Genomic DNA, 14,113 nt, shown 5'->3' with positions numbered 1-14,113 from the left:
AAACAATTGTCTGTCGAATGTGTAAACATTTTTGGCCATATTTATTACATTTATTTTATTATTACACCATTTCTTCAGGCATTAAGCTTATTTGATTCTCAATATCAAAATGAAATTGTAAAATGGAAAATGTAATAATTTATAAGAGCTGAAGACTACAAAATTTTCTCAAATTTACTTTAATCTGAAAAATACAAACCTTTTATATCCCACGCCCTTATTTACCTTGGCCATGGCGTACACAGTGTCCGAATTTATTATCCAGAAGAGATCTCAACGGAGAGCCATCATCATTTGTTCCGATGGGACTGTGAAATGCTATTCATTCGCTTTCAGTCCATTTCGTTTCACCCTCTCACCCTTTTAAACTTCAATTCAATTACAACGCATCCATAAAACATGCCAGCAACTAAATATATTTTTCGAGTAATTTAGTCCGCAGCACACAGACCACCGTACCATCGTAGTTTCCATGGCCCCTATGGGAGCTATGGAAAGTGCACTCAATGCACTTTACGCCTCCACATTCGTAGTGTGTTATTTCCATTTCCGGTTTAACAATTGATTGAACAGCATCCCAATATGGGGGCTATCGCTATCCCAACACCCCAACACCCCACCACCCCAACCCATTTCGAAATAAATGAAATTGCACACTCAAATGGATCTTTGTACGTGTATTAATACTTTTGTTATATTTTTCGCTTTCTTTTATTGAACATTTCGTCAATTTACATACTCTGGTGTCTAATGTAGCCTATGTTTTTGCCAAATTTGCATATTTATTTCAAATTTCATCTGCGTTGCCTTTCGTGTCTCGTGTTTCGTTTCGTTTCGATTGGATTCGATTCGATTCTCTTTTATTGTTACATTAAGTGTTGTTTGTAGTCGTTTGCTTTAGCTAGTTGGTTTTCGCTCAGACAGTGTTTTTTCCATTAATTTTTAATGCTAATTGGTAAATTGTTTCAGATATTATGCTTCTTGCATTGATGTGCGTGTACTTATATGCGTGTATGTGGTGTTTTTATGTGTGGTAGTGTGGTCGTATGATAGATAGATAGATATAGTATCTGCATATTTGCTTTAGATTTGCGTGGAACTTTGTCTGATTTTATCTGCAAAATAAGGTAGTTTCCATAAGCGAAAGTGCATGAGTTAATGTCTCTATGTCTTTGTGTTAATTGGTATACGTATGGACAGTGCGTTTCATCGCTACAAATAAAAAAAAAGTAAATATATTAAAAAATAAATACAAATACAAATGTTTTCTGTTTCTTAAAATATAAATATATTTTCAAAAAAAATATTGAAAATTAAAAAATTTATTGATGTAAATTTTTGCTGAATTATTAAAATAATACATTTCACTTCATATTTATGAAGAACAATACTTAAACAGTTGTAGTTCTGAAACGCACTGTATGTGTTGTTATCTTATTCTATATCGCTCAGTTATATCAAGATAGCTAAAGCATCTTATTAATGTGATTCAGAACTCTATATACAGATGATATCGAATTCAGGTAAATAACAAATAATCGCTTAACAGAAATTTAGTAACAATGTAAACATTTTAAGATTCGCTAAGAATTATCAAACGTGGTTTGTGTTTTCATTTATATTTTACTTTGTTGGTTTTCCGTTTAAAATTAGTATCACTAACAAGCTTTTGTTTTATGTTTATATTTGACATGCTGCGAGTGGTGAAAAGAATTGCTGGCTCTTTCTTCTCACCACTCCTAACATCTTACCAATGTCTTCCTTTTTCGATCTACTTTAGTTCAGTTTATGTGTTTTTCGTTCAATTGTGTATCTTGTGTTCGACTTGTTACTAAAGTTAAAGTTTTACTTTTGCTTGGTCGTCAATTGTAAATATATATAATTATATTCATAGGCATAGAATTTGTAGTATCTATAAATAGGTATATGTAATCGTATATACGCACAACTAATCTCAAGAACCTATGCAATATTGCAACTCTCGTTTCCTATACAATTTGAAAAGTGTCCCCGAATTCCCGAGGGTACGAGTGATATCTACTTAGAGCTTACTCTTAAGAAAAGCAAACTGCCACGCCCATCGACATAGCCGCCCCCCGACCTAGCCTTATCTATTTAAGTATGTATAAATGATTTACAAGCTAGAAATTGTAAATTTATGCTACGTAAAGTTGAAAAGGACAATAAAAATAATCTCTGGAATATTTACAGCGGACTTCTAGGGTGGGCGGGGCATTGTGGTTTTCGGGTGGATATGTGGGAACTACAGGGGTGCTATCATTATTGCCATCATGGCCTCGACATATGCATACTAAACTGGAAAAATGCTTTGCAATATTTGTGTATGAATAAATTCCGCCTCTCCTCGTCGTTTCACGCTCCGAATTCCGTGTGTTTTTTCTGTTGATGTTCAACTTTATTTGATGTTGTCAACTTTTTGTTAGCGCTTGTCCGCAGAAATTGTTATTAATAATTTATTGATACAACAATTTGTGATATTTTTAGAATCGTTGCGTGCCATTCAATTTATTTATTTATGCATTTTCAGTGTTCAGTGTTCAGTTTTCAGGCTTGGGCCATCAATTTTACCTATCTCGCGAATAGTTAATCGATTCTGGCAATGTGCGGATTTGGTTATATACTATGTACAAATTGTTCTAATGCCCAGTTTCGCTGATTCGCCGATTTATGCTGCAGACTTTCCTATTTTGTTGCTTTTAGATTTCCAATTTCGTAGCTGCGGGTCGTGCTGCCCTCACAAGGCCGATATTAGGGTCATAAAATCTGCAAATAGCGAAGCGAACAAATATGAAAATTAGATTAGCGGTCGTCATGGCTGCGGCAAAGCAAATACATAATTCCGGAGTCTGTCGATACCGCTCGATTGATTCGCCAATATGTATTTGACTGTTTGTTTTGCATATATGTTATGTGCAATGAATATCATAGTGAATGGAAATATTCGATTCGTGGTCGGAATCCAGACCTCTAATTTACTATGGTATACAAAGGTAAGCACCACACTTGTAATATTTTTTAAATATAACCATCAATCAAGGCTTATTACTGGATATTAAATATAAATTATATCTTTGCAACAAACAGGCGATTAAATGAAATACATTTTAAATTGGTGATAAAGGCCCGCTACCTCCTCATAATTATGATATTTTTGGTGCTTAAACCTAACACAATATTTACAGAATCAGGAACTAGCAATATTTAATGGCCCCCAATAAATTAGGTTCATGACTCCCAAATTAATGAACTTTTGCTGGCAATTAGCTCATATAAATTTATTACGTAATGCATGAGAGTAATTTCGGGTAATGCGAACGGGGAAGCCATGAACGTAATCTACTCCCGTTAGGATGCCCCCCTTTTCGGTAACTGCCATTGTCAGGGCCGTTGCCATTAGCTCTCAACACTTTTCGGCCAGGGCTCAGGCTCATTTCGTATAATGGACCATTCGGTTATTTGTTATTAACCCAAATGGGCATTCAACAAACCTAAAAACCCCCGGAAAGTATGGCCAAAGTGTAGCGGTAGCAACCAGAATCCAATCGATTTTAATAGTCAGAAACCGAAAGGTTTTCTCAAGGGAACTGCGGGTGAATGTTTGGCTCAGTTTATGACAAGTACAGTGTGTCACAAAGTTTAAATGCCTTGGAAATTTCGTTTGAAAAATTTAGTGCGACATAGGAATATATCCTTAAGTTCTAGAAAAATATATTAAACAATATAAATTTACCTAAACACATAAAAAACACAATTTTAAATGACCTTGCCTTCCATTTTTTACCCAGACTGTAATAAGAAGGATATGGGAGGCCATGAATTTTCAGAACCTGACAATTTTTTAATCAACACCCAGATGGCCAGCAGCAACAAATGGCCCGAAACGAAAACTGGGCTAGGAAATGTCGCTAACACAAATAAAAAACAAATGCAAAATATTCCCGGGCAATTTTGGCACGTGCTCGGCCCACATTGTTGTTGTGGTTATTGTTGTAGTTGTTGTTGTTGGCGATTGTGTGAACCTTGATTAACGCAACAGGAGGGGAAAAGAGGGGAGTGCGGGAGGGGATTCGGCTGGCAACATCAGCGGTAGGAATATTGTAGCTGTTTGCCAAATCTCTCGGCACTGTCTCTCTAAATTTTAACTATGAATGTCCTGGGCCGACAGCAACAACAGAAAATATACACTTAAAAAAATGAAAATTGCAAATATTTTTTTATTGTCGAATATATTATAGATCTTTAAAAATTTGTAAGTGCACTTGATCTCTGCTTTTTTATGATTTTTGATTACAATTGCTTAAAAATTCGGTATTATACATATGTATATGGAAATACCACTTTAGATTGATAAATAACCAAAATATGTAATTTTGGCTTTTATTTGAAATATTTAACGTATGTTTTTGAGTTGGTTTAAAAATATCTCTTTAAAAGTATGTAGCTCTCATAGATTTTACAGGCCTACAAAGACCGCAATAGTTTTTTCCAAGTGCACTTTCCTATTTGTGTGTGCGGGCTGTTTGTGTGCGAGTTGGCAGTAAAATTTGTTTACCAAAACCTTCTTAGCTTGGCTTAGTAGCCCCCGCACCGCCATTGTTTGTGTATTTGCATTTCGGCTCCTCTGGCTGTCTTGTGCACCCCCAAAAACAGCCCAAAACCACCCATCATCCACCCCCCTTAACCCTTACCCCCTCACCTGCGCCCCTGGGTGTGAAATTTCATGCATATATGTATCTATGAGTGCCAGTGCGAGCGGGTTTGTTTGTGTGTTCGTGAGAGAGTTCGTGCCTCGCCTTTGGCCTTTTTGCAGCTTTTGCTTTTTTAGCCACTTTTGTTTGCCTGGCTGTTGTTGCCTTTGTTTGCCGCTCCCTATTCCTCCTTCCTTGGCTTTGGGTTTTGGACAGCTCGGAGTCCTTTGACCAGGTTGTCAGCGAAAGAAAGGGTACAAGATAGACCAGAAAACGGCGTCGCATTTAAGCATCCCAGGAAAGTGAAATGTAAATCGCTTTCCCGCCTCTTTTTCGTTGTCGCGGAAAATGGAAAGTGCATGTGGTCAAAACATTGCAGGCAGCATAATAGGAATTTTAAATATAACGAAATATAAGAGAATATATATTTGTTTCTGTTTTTGATAAACATTTTTATGGAATACTAGATTAAAATAGGAAGATAATTTAATTTTATAAGCCTTATCTTGTTATAGATAATAAATTAAAATTTTTTAAAGTTTTTTAACAATAAATCAGAATGTTTAATATTCCTTCTAGATTTAATTAAAAAAAAAAAATAAATAAATTAAAAAACAACTAAATTAAAAATAATATTATGGGCATTATGAAAATAAACAATATAATTTTTTATATCCAACTATTAATATCTTCGTTAATTAAACAAATTATTAATCAAAATTCTATATTTCAGCGTGGGGCTAATAATTATTTTGCATATTTAGCTGCAGAGGGTAAACCATTGTCGGGGTCAGTCCCTTCAGAGCTTTATGCTTTACTATGTTGCTAGAATTTTATATTTCACGGCAGATGCGGTTGGAGGGATTTTTGGAGGCTGAAATACACGAAACCAGCCGCAGCTGCTCGGCGGGCAGAACGTTGGGTGTCAGAATCTCGGACTCGGCTTTTTTTGGCCACTAAAAACCGCAATGTGGAACGTGTTATGCAAATCTGGCTTGGTTTTCGGGCGCCATTGTCCCAGGACTAGTGTTCTCTCTACCGGTAGGCGGCATTTGGTATTTGGCCTGCAATGGGATCTGTTGACCATCTGCAGTGCCAACGGTGGCATCAAAAACAATTTAGCTGCTCCGCTCAGCAGTTTTTGTCACCGCCATCCTTTTCGCCTTTATTTGATTCACTCAAAATGTTAATTTAAATTGCAAACAGTCCATTGTTTCGAGCTTATTGTTCTTTTTATGTTTACCTTCGTCCCGGCTTTTTTTTCGCTCTCTCCGCAATTAGCATTGCAATGAGGAGGGAAGGGGTTTTGGGCTGGGTTGTCGCATTAAAAATGATATCCTAAGTAGATTGTACAAATTGCTCGCAATTATATTTAATAGCTCGTTCAAGTGGGTCCCATAAACGGAGAACGAGCTTCGAGTTGGAAAATAAGGGATGGGTTCTTCGAGGCTCCTTTCACCCTCTTCTTACCATCCCCATTCCATTCCGTTTCGATGCTCAAAGGCAAAAGCAATTTATTAAAAATCGGTCAAGAACACTCGGAAAACGGAAATGGGAAACGCGTGACCTTTTGCCATACAAAAAAACTGACATGAACTGAGTGGTCGCCATTGAGAGATAATTGCAAGTGCACTTTGTCTGAGCTTAGAATGATAATAGTTTCGATTTCAGAAAAAACGGAGCTATCCCTTGAAGCCAATTAAAAAAAAATAAACCAATCAAGGAACCTTTAATTAAATGTATTTAAGCAGGTTTATTAAATTCAAATAAAATTAAATGCTAACATAATTTAAATTCAAGAGGCTATGTGGCTCAACAGCTGATACCTCGAATCAAAAAAGAAATACTAGTAGGTCAGGCGTACAGTATAATAAATGAAGCACATGTCCAATCACTTGTGCCATTTTGTTCGCCAATCAAAGTTTTCAGAGCGCTTGAAAGGGAAACTAAAACAAAAAAGACTGAAAAGTTTGTGAACTTTCTGCAGGCCAACTTATCGACGGTCTCCGGGCCACAAAACAATCAAAGCGGCCCCAGTTACCAAAAGGGCGGGGCGGCAGCGTGGGCGTGGCACACATCCGAGGGTAAACAATAAACTTCAATTATGAATATTTCAGCAACTGTGCGGGGGATGAAGGCAAAGTGCAGGCGAAAGAGTTGAAACTCGCTCAAGGTGCGACAGCAGCAGGAAAAGGACAAACTTTCGGGGGAAACTCTCCGTGGGAAACTTGGCGAGAAGGTGAGGACAGTTCAGGGGCATTGACTTTGATCTTGGTCCTTCAGCCTTCTTTGTTTGCCGTTCGAAGGCAAATAGTCGAGAAGGGCCAAATTAAACAACTGCTCCTCGAGTTCAACGCAATTAAATTGGATTCGCGCCTGGCTTAATGGCCATAATACAACGGGCCTGGCTAATTAATAATTAAATTAAATTTCCGTCCTCCCAGCCATAAAAGTATTAATTGCTGTCCACAAAATCTGGCTTACGCCCAATCCCTCAAGTGGCCAATAACCCACCGAGAAACCCGTCAAACTTCCATTCCCAAAGTGTTGCCATGTTGCTTCCGGTGGTGGCAGCAGCAGCAGCAGCAGCTCGGAAAACCAATTGCACCTCCGCCTCCAAGGAGCTGGGTTCCGAGATTGGATTGGGCGATAATAAAAAATGAGCAGTGTAGATGTAGATGTAATTCGATGCCGGGGCACGGGCGACGCTTCCGCTTCCCGTTGGACAACTTCCGGTGGCAGCAGTTTGGCGCCATGTCAAATTGACAGCCTCCACACGGCCTTATTAATATTGAAGTAACGTGTCACGGTTGTGTGTATATGTGTGTGTATCTTTGGCCTCCCAATGGCCGCATAAAATGCTTCAGCAATATGGAAGTGGCAGTGTGTCTTTGGGTGTACTCTAAAAAAAACTAGTATACAGGGATTTTAGGAAATCTAAAATATACTCAAAGTCTCTCAACATAAACGTCATGTATTGAAAAAAGTGAATGTTGGGTATTAACTAATATTTTTGAATATGAACGTAGTGTGAATACCATATTATAAATAAATATTAAACCTTTCTTACGAATCCTTACTTTTTAATTTTGCATTTCTTTAAAACAGATATTATTTTAATAATTGTATTACTATTTTTGAAATATTTGGAATACAATATTATTGTCTGCTCGATTTCTTTTCTCTGTATGAAACGCGTGATAAACATCCGGTGATGGTGAGGGAAAAAAAGTGACAGAGAGCCGAAATTGTATTGCAATAAAATGATTTATTCGGCCATATTTCCATTCACCGACCAGGGAGCGACTCCAACTAAAAGTGGCCGTAGAGCCTGAGCACTGACATGTTGAAATATGCCATTGTCTTATGGCACGCGTCAAGGACAGTGGCTGGATGCTTTGTGCGAGGGCTCTCATAAAAATGTAATAATTCCATTGCCGAACAGGACAGCCTAGACCTGGCATGTGGAGTGCGTTGATAAGACCGCACGGCCGTAGCAACAGATTTCACATCTTTCGACTCCTTTTGGACTTGTTATGTCATCCGCCCTCGTTTTATTGCAGCCGCAACTTTTATTAAATCGCCATGAGGAACAACCGAAGGAGCCCAAAAAAGGAGAGCAGAAAAAATTCATTTTTTCTACTGGCCCCCAAAAGTAAGGAAAACAAGAAAGGAAGCTACCTTCGGCCAGCCGAAGCTTATATACCCTTGTAGATAAAAGAATACTCACTCGGTGCAGTTCCAGGGATTCCAGATTCAGCGTTTCGATTTATTTCAATTTTGTTTTTAAGTAGTCAAGAATCAAAACGCCTACTTCCTACAAAGTTACAATGAATTTTCTTATATTTGTTTGGGAGCCTTAAGATATAGTGGTCCGATCCGGCTGGCTCCGACATATGTACTACCTGCAATAGAAAGAAGACCTTCGGGAAAGTTTCATCGCGATAGCTTTAAAACTGAGAGACTAGTTCGCATAGAAACGGACAGACGGACAGACGGACAGACGGACATGGCTAGATAGACTCGGCTATTGGTGCTGATCAAGAATATATATACTTTATGTGGTCGGAAACGTCTCCTTCACTGCGTTGCAAACATCTGACTGAAATTATAATACCCTCTACAAGGGTATAAAAAGAAAAAAGGAGTGAAACCTTATCTGCAAATGTCGTTTGCCTTCCTGTCTTCATTCCCTTAACGATCCGGACAGGGGTTTTGGGGGGAGAGAGTGAGGAAAAGGATTCACTTTGGCCTGCCTTTAATGGCCTTAAAATAGCCTGCCATGAATGCCTTTTGCCGGGTTTATCAACGGCAATTGAGCCAAGCCAAGCCATTGACGTAGATAAATTTAATTTACCTTCTATTTGGCTTGCGAATTTATTTATATGCTGATTTTGAAAACGAATTTGCTTGATGGAACAATAACAACGAGTTTTGTGTAGCTTATCAAAGGCCAAATTGAGTTAAGTCGGCATAAAAGCAAGCCAACTGTCGAGGGAGACAGATTTGCTTTGACAGGTCACGGTGGCGTATGCGCAACGTATCACGTAGCCGACATGTCAGCCGAGTACGCCCAATTCTCGCAGATGCGATTTAAGCACGCCTCATCAATGCTATCGCCGTTATACAATGACATACCAAATAGATTTTATTGACTGCATTTGCATAATGTTCGTTTTTCAGACGATGAATTTGCATTTTATACATTTTTTCTGCGTAGGCTTAAAAAAGCTTTGTAAAATAATAATATCGGTGCATATTAAATTGAAATAACTAAGAATTTTAATTAAAAATTTAGTTGAATAGAAAACAAACAATATGAATTATTGGGCAGTGTCAAAGACTATTGAAAGGCAATCCTTTAATCAATTTTCGGCCAGCATTAGGAAATAGAAAAACATTGAATTTTTTCATAATTAATTAATGGACAGGCAGCAGGAAAATGTCAAGGTTTAACACACTACAAAGGGAAAGGTAGTTTAATGGCATTTTAATTACAAAATGAAACGAATAGACCGACAAGGCCCACGACATTCAACTGTCAGCTAGCGATATGCCCCATTTTGTTGCTCTTGTGATTATTATTATTATTGTTCTTGTTGGCACGGCGTTGTTACAAATGGTCGAGCTATAAATTGCCAGAGCCATAGTGTCCATCATGTTGAAATGCTTGAATTTTTCATTGCTTGCATTTCAATTTCATGGCCAGCCATTAAAATTGACAGCCCACCCACTCACACAAGCGCCCCCACAATGTGTTTGGGGAAAAGGGAAAGATAGAAGGCCGGAAGGGAGGGTGATAAAGAGGAGGGCAAAAAGGAATAACCAAAAGTAGAGTCTTCAAGCCTTCCAAGGATTTGTCCCCAAAAAAACATTCGAAAGTTTTTCGTTTTACCTATTTTGACCACAAATTTAACAACTCATCTCGATTTTTATGGCTTTTCCTTCCACTGTCTTTTTGCTAACTAAAAATATACTGTTTTCACTTTTAATCCAACGGGATAAATATTTTATAAATACAACGGATTTATAAAAAATTATATGACAATAAAAAATTACTAGAAAAAACCGCGGTTCTAAAATATTTCCTTGTAAATTTTACTGTTTTTATTTTTTGCATGACCATTTGTTAGTCTTTTGTTGTCGTTCAGTTTTTCCTGTTTTTTTTTCTTGTTCCAAACCAAGTGCGATTGAGTTCTGCCCCTTTTTCTCCGTGGAAATCGGCAGTTTTTTCGCAGCTCGTTTTGTCCTGCAATTTCCCTGCGTTGCTTTTTCCGCCACCAGTACCCTAAAAGCATGTTGCATAATTTACGGACCGCGAACTGCGAGGAATAAAAGGGGCGTATCAGCTGATTTGCTTTTTGCTTGGCTTTTGGATTTTGATTTCAGTGCAGCATTCGGTTTTTGGCTCCAAAGAGCGTGCTACACACACATTAAAATGTTTCTTTGCATTTGAGATTTGTGGCTGCAACAGCTGCTGCCACAGTGGCTGGCTTTTTAGATTTTGGCAAAGCCATCGTTTAGAGTCAGCGACTAATGTCAGCGGGAATTAAGCATTCATGATGCGCTAGGAAAACGGAAAGTATAGGGAGTATTTGCTGAGGAATTGGCTAACTAATATGGATAAACAAGGGAAGTATTTAAATAACTGACTTTTTATTACAAATATTTTATTTTTGTTTCATTTTAGTGCTGATTTTAATACAAATCTAACAATATTTATAATTTTAAAATGAATGAATGCTTTTCTCTGTGCATCCAGACAGGCTGACGATAACTGAGTGTCCATCTGTTACGCTGATTGATTTATCGCTCGATTGAAACAATTTGATCTGCGTGCGCTTGACAATCGCTTGATTTACGCCAGTGCAAACATCGGCTAATCGGCCTCCAGCCATCAAATGTGTCAAGTCAACACTGACCCACAAAAGCCAATGGCTTTGTGATTAACCCCCCGTCCGCCGGGAAATTCTTTGGCACCACCACCACCACCGAGTTGTCGGTGTGATGGCAACATTAAATTTATGCTCGCTAAACTTTATAATTAATTACATTCGCATAATAAACGAACTTAAATATGAAAATGAAGTGCAAATACAGGCAGCACAATCAGTTGGCAGGGGCGGGTAGATTAAATGGATCGGGGGTTGGGGCAAAGTCAAGGGGGATGGAATATTGTTTGTGTTGCCAGCGTCGGTGCATAAAACAGACAGCCGCAAAACAAGGAACGCGGTGCGACAATTTAATGCCGCTTACATGAAATTAATTTGCACAAAATCAATTTCAATTTACATTCAATTTGGCAGGGAAAAAGGTGTCAAAATAAGCCGGAAAAACTAAGGAAAATCGGAAAGAGTGGGTAAACAAGGGGCTCTGATTTCTGACGACTCGTGTCATTGTGGTCCTCAATTTGCCATCCGGGGCAGGGATACTAAATACAAAATGATGAAACATCAAATTTGCATTTAGCTAAATACTGATGTGTTAGGCCAGAGATTAGTAAGTGTGGAGTATAATTACTGGATGATGTGGGAAAAAATAAAAGCTTTTACTTCGTAATTCGTTTTTCATGTAATGACAATAAATGGTTTGCATATTATGTTGGGATGTTAGTTACCAGAAATGCCTTATTTAATATGGTTATATCCTCACTACTTATTTTATATTAAGGCGAATCTGTGAAATAAGTGCTTTAAATTTCAATAATTTTAAACACCTAAATAGGCAATGAATTAATTTCTGGAGGAATCTATTTAGATGTGGCTTTCTGTGTACTAAGCAAAAGTTATTTCGAGGGCATATAATGCACACAATTTTGGGTCTGTTTGGTGTGCGGTATATGGTTTACACCAACAAGTAGGGGAATTTGTCTGGTTGGAGCCAAGGCAGGATAATGTGAGCATGAGAAGCGGCTCCAAGGAGCACACACACACACACAGATGCTAGATTGCCTGGCTTAGTTGTGTGGCATGTCTGGTATTACCCCCTACCCACTTACCCTGCTCCCCTTTCAACCAGATAGTATCACCATTAATCAGGACCCAAACAGATCCGATATGCATGTTGTATTCGCAAACGATACTCCTGGGCAGGCCAATTGGTAGGCACAAATCAAAAGGATTTACTCCTGGGATCCGGGACATTCAAGAATATATTATCCATATTTTATGCATAGTTGATCAAGCCCAGTTCACAGGGGAATGTACCCCTAATTTATGGGCAAACTTAATTAAAGTTGCTGATTTAGAGAGTTCAATGGATAGTAAATAAAACAAGAGAGAACGCTATAGTCGGGTTGTTGTCCCGACTATCTAATACCCGTCACTCAGCTAAAGGGAGTGCGAACGCTGTGTCGGGTTGGTGTCCCGACTAATAATCGTAACTCAGCTAAAGGGAGTGCGAGGGAGATAGATATATAATTTTTGATTGCGTATAACTTTTTAATGAATGGTCCGATTTGAAAAATGTCTTCTACATTTCGATAGGTATAAATATACACAACAAAATTGCATTTATACTTCTCGGAAATCTTTAAAGATGTGGGCGCAGGACCCATTTAAAAATCGTTAGTGGGCGATTGTGGGCGTTAGAGGGGGCGTGGCGCTCGGTTAAAATAAACTTGCGCTGCGTAGGAAGCCAAAGAATATGTGTGGGAAATCTCAACCTTCTAGCTTTTGTAGTTTCTGAGATCTCAGCGTTCATACAGACGGACAGACGGACAGACGGACAGACGGACATGGCTAGATCGACTCGGCTAGTGACCCTGATCAAGAATATATATACTTTATGGGGTCGGAAACGCTTCCTTCTGGCTGTTACATACTTTTGCACGAATCTAGTATACCCTTTTACTCTACGAGTAACGGGTATAATTAGCACACATATTTGTATTCTATTAAGTAAATAAAAAATAATGAAATATTTCTCTTAACTCATCATAATCGTTATCTCTGTTAATTCAAAATTATCTAATCAAGAGCTGGGCAAACTCGAATTCGCAGACTGATAGAGTGAAGTGCAAATAGTTAAATAAATGCATAAGTGAGCACTCAAAATGGCGAGCATTCATGGCAAGTCTCAAAATGGACAGAAACTACTCAGATATCGTGTGTGTGTGCACTTAAAAATTTCATTGCCTGCTTTCAGGCTGCGAAACTGGGTGAAGCGGAAAAACAAAGGCGTAGGGAAAAGCCAAGGGAAATGCTGGAGGAGAAGCGAGGGGAAATCGCCTCGGGGCCAAGCCTATGCAAATGTGATCCGAGAGCGAGCTCATGGTAATTGAATCACGCTGCGAGTTGTAAGCGAGTTGTAATGCATTCCCTCAGTTTCCCCCGCCCAAAAAATTTTCCAAAAGCCCCCCCCAGGCTAGCCATTAGAAAAGTGCACGAGTGGGTGGTTGGGTGGTTGGGCGGTGGGGTAATGGGTGGCTGTATTCGTGTTTGACAAACGGCATTTCAATGCTTTCAACGCACACGCAAACTAACAAACAAACAAATAACAAATATCATTACAGCGACTTACACATGCAACGGCTGGCTGACAACTACAGGAATACATTTGATACATATACAGCACAAGTTACATAAATAGTGACTTTTGTGTTCTCTAAATTAAATATATCATTAAAAATACTGAATTAATTAATTAATTGATAATATTAAATAAATATTGTTTATTTTGTTTATAGACTTCTGAATTTCATATTCTCAAGATCCTATAAAATAAAGCTTCATAAAAAAGTTATGGACATATGATAAAATTATTTTTAGCGGAGGATATGGATTTTTAAGGATTAAAGATGTATAGCTTTTGAGAACCTAAAATTATTTTGTTAATTTTCAGTGCTATTACCATGACTGCATCTGTATACATGAACACTGGAAAGGATATGAAAGCCGGCGACG

General features: G+C 38.2%; 1 protein-coding gene across 2 annotated transcripts in view; it reads right to left on the bottom strand.

Annotated features, from left to right (window-relative positions):
• Positions 1 to 1,408: 1,408 nt before the first annotated feature.
• LOC108068479 (patj homolog) overlaps positions 1,409 to 14,113 on the bottom strand; it is a 30,243-nt gene continuing 17,538 nt past the window's right edge. For both annotated transcript variants that reach the window (XM_017158089.3, XM_070217470.1), the window contains one exon: positions 1,409 to 2,784. The gene's annotated coding sequence lies outside the window, so the exon portion shown is untranslated. The remainder of the gene's footprint in view (positions 2,785 to 14,113) is intronic.

This window comes from Drosophila takahashii, chromosome 3R (genome assembly GCF_030179915.1).
Source record: "Drosophila takahashii strain IR98-3 E-12201 chromosome 3R, DtakHiC1v2, whole genome shotgun sequence".
NCBI classification, from domain to species: domain Eukaryota; kingdom Metazoa; phylum Arthropoda; class Insecta; order Diptera; family Drosophilidae; genus Drosophila; species Drosophila takahashii.
This window is presented reverse-complemented; position numbering and strand designations above follow the sequence as displayed.